This window comes from Solanum pennellii, chromosome 3, assembly GCF_001406875.1.
Source record: "Solanum pennellii chromosome 3, SPENNV200".
Lineage (NCBI taxonomy): Eukaryota > Viridiplantae > Streptophyta > Magnoliopsida > Solanales > Solanaceae > Solanum > Solanum pennellii.
Window position 1 is genome coordinate 12,806,881 of NC_028639.1, and position 3,386 is coordinate 12,810,266.

Sequence of the window (3,386 nt, forward strand, 5' to 3'; positions counted from 1 at the left end):
TTTCCAAATTGTTAGTTACCCTTTGAGTCTTTAATTTGTATTTAAATTAATTATTTTAGCTTGTGAAAAGTAAGAAAACTAGTTATTTGATATACATTAATTCATCTAATTTAAAATTTAATAAAATTGGCCAATTAAAATTTAATTTTTCTAAATAAGTAATCTCCTTAACTAAAAAGACCGAAAACTGGGCCCTTTTTCAGATTTTCACTAACCCAGGCCCCAATTTCTTTCCCATTAACCAATTTCCAGCAACTCCAAATCAGCAGGCCCAACCCAACGACCTTCCATCAATTCAAGTCCATCCTACTCTCTTTCCAAACCCCTCCGACCCAGCTCCCAAGTCCCGACCCGGTCCATCCATTTTCTCTCCCAAAATAACTCATCGTCTCCCAAAGCAGCGACAGCTTCACGCCGTGCATGTGTACAGTAAACGCAGGGTACAATTTTCTTGTATTCTTTCTCGTGTCCCTCTCAATCGTACCATCATAGCAGCAAAAGCAGTGCTGCTTCGTCCTCGCCAGCAGGAGATCACTCCACGTAGCATGTCAAAGACGAGTGGTGCGATCAAAGACGTCGATTTCCCTTTTCCACTTTGGGTAAGTAATTGAAATTTTAAAGAAAAGGTGTCTTCCCTGGTTAGTGAAACGTTTTTGAATTTTGAATTTTGAGGATTGGGCCTAGGTTCTCATCCATTGTTCACCCTTTCTGCCCATAATGAAGCCTTAATTTCCTCCCTTAAACACATCTTTTCTCTCATTTTGTTAGGAGGGGGAATTTCATTTAATTGGAAAACAGCGAGTTACATAGACAGTTGATATTAGTTCGTAAAAAAAATATATTTAAGAAGGTTGGAGTTTTTTTAGTTTAAAAAATATTAGATAAAATGTTGAAAACTATTTGGGAAAGATTTTCAGCTAATACTGTTAGAAATACACATTGATACATAAATATATTCGAGATCTTGAGGTGATAGAGTTCAGAAATACAGATTTTTGCTCTTACATGATTTGGTTTTTCCTTCTTTGGAGTTCTCGGAGTCGCATGCACGTGGTGGAGGTCGTTTCTTTCTACTAGCCTCGTCCCTGTTCGCTAGCTCGTGAAAGGTAAACTCCATTTCAGTTCAACCTCCCTATTTATTTAGTGTGTGTGCTGCTTACTTCTTGGTTATTGTGAGTCTTTTCAAGTGTCGAAAAGATGTTTTGTATATGGTTGTTTTCCTATTAGTCATCGTTGGTTTGTAATGGATTCGATGTGATATTTGTCCTTATATGATTCAATTAGTCGATCTAGTCGAGTTTCTTATGTTTGCATCTAGCTTCGGTATTCTCTGGCTACTTTGGGGTTATGTCCATTATTCCATTTTTCACTTCTACTAATTAATGTCATTGGGTCTATGTTACCCCATATTTTTAGTGATTAAGTATTCGGACATGTTGCATTTGAGATGGTTATTATCCCATGTTGTTATGCTTAAAGACTTATGCTATTTTTCTGAAAATCAACTTCTATATGTGTGGTTATTAATGTGTCATTGTATCCTTGCTCTTTCTATCAGAAGATGTGTAGTTTCAGTCTGCAGTACATCTTTATTTATTTAGAGTTGTGATTTTTCTCTGTTTCTCGGGCTGAGGATTTGTCGTAATTTTTCTATTTAGCTCTACACATTGTTGCTAGTGTTGCTACAATATATCTTCCTCTAATATTCTTTTTTCCTCAATATGTATATGCATGTTTATTTTGCTACTTAGTTTCTTTCGTTAAACCCATTTGTAAAAATTGCTATTGACTTTCTATGAAGTTTTAGGAAGTATGGTGTTATTTGTCCCTTCTGCATTTGATTACTAATAACTCTGCATGTTTGATCCCTTAATGCTATAATTTACCCAATTATAAAATCCGCACAAGAAGTTCATTTTTATTTAGAGTAGTCCCCTGATTTAGTATTGCGCTAATACGCCAACTATGCTTCTCCTATTCATCTTCAATGTATTGTAGATGGTTCACGAATTTTGCTCTACACAACTTCCTGTAAATTTATTTTCTCATGTACAATTTTTTCTCTGATATTTTTTAGTTGTTTGCTGCCCGTTAGAATATCAGTGGCTCTTCTATCTTTGCCAAAATTTGAAGATATCTTTACGGTTGTTAGTTTGTTATCTATTTCAATTACCTATGTGGTGTTTTGCTTAACAACATCCGTTTCTTTTACAATTTTGCGTTTATCCATGTTAAAATTGTTAGATCGCATTAAATAGATGTGATTAGACCAAAGCATGTGATATTTTATTTGATAATTATGCAGCATGTTGGTTTTAATATTTTGAGTGTTTGTTGGTTATTAATTATTTATTCTCCGGAATGTAATATATATATATAGTATATATTTACAAATATGTGTGCAGATATTTATCTTTTTTATTAACTTTGTCATTATTAATTTGGCTCCTCTGATTTTTTTTTGGAGTCGTTTCTTTTCTGCCTATTTTGAATTTCTTAAGTGGATTTCATCTTTTAGTTCCGTCTTATTTAAGTTACATCTCATTTATTTTACTTCTTCGTATGCTAATTCCTTACCATTATTTTGTTTGCATGTGAAATCCGTCCGAGTTCGCTATGAACTCTTGTTCATTTTCCTCACATTTCGAGAGAGTCTTAAAGATTCATAGCCTCTCACTGAGTAAGCCAGCATCAAATAAGAGATTGAAGCCCCGAAACTGGAAGAAGTTGAAACAAAACCAATTTGAAAAGATTGGGCTAAAAGGCTCAATTTTTTTTCATATTTTGTATTTTGTTGTGTTAGGCCTAAGACCCTTGTCAATTTTCTTATTTATTATTTACTATTTTATCTAGTCTAGGACAGGTATATAAGGTGACAAATTTGGTCCAATATCCCCAAAACGGAATTGGTCAAAAACCCAATGGAAAATAGGTCTAAATACCAGTCCTGGCGGATAAAACCAGTATATGGATCCAACCCTCTCTCTCCCTCTCTCTCTCTCTTTTACTTTTCCATATACTTTTTTGTAATTAGTTATCCTCAGCTTGGGGTTAGAAATTGAAAATCCCCGCAAGACGCTGCTATTTTTTTCAACGTATCAACTAAATCGATCGGCATTAAGAAGTCTTAAAAGTTATAACAAATAGTTTTTGCAAGTTGTTGATTCACTTAGATAAAGGGTTATAATTTAAATTTTTGCAATTCTGAATAAAATCTTCAATTCAAGTTATGTTTAATTTATAATGTTTTAGCCAAATAAGTTAGTTGTCGGAAAACCGTATTAACGGATATTTTAGGTGTCTTAAACTCCTTATTAAAATATAAATATGAACTCCGGAACCCCCTTTATAGTTTTCGTTAGGTTTCCTGTTTATATCTTATGAAA

General features: G+C 33.7%; 1 long non-coding RNA gene across 1 annotated transcript; it reads left to right on the top strand.

The window, feature by feature from the left end:
- Positions 1 to 308: 308 nt before the first annotated feature.
- LOC114076416 lies at positions 309 to 3,124 on the top strand. Its single transcript, XR_003577328.1, has 2 exons — positions 309 to 599; positions 1,032 to 3,124. It is a non-coding gene; the product is annotated as an uncharacterized LOC114076416 (long non-coding RNA).
- The last annotated feature ends 262 nt before the right edge of the window (positions 3,125 to 3,386 follow it).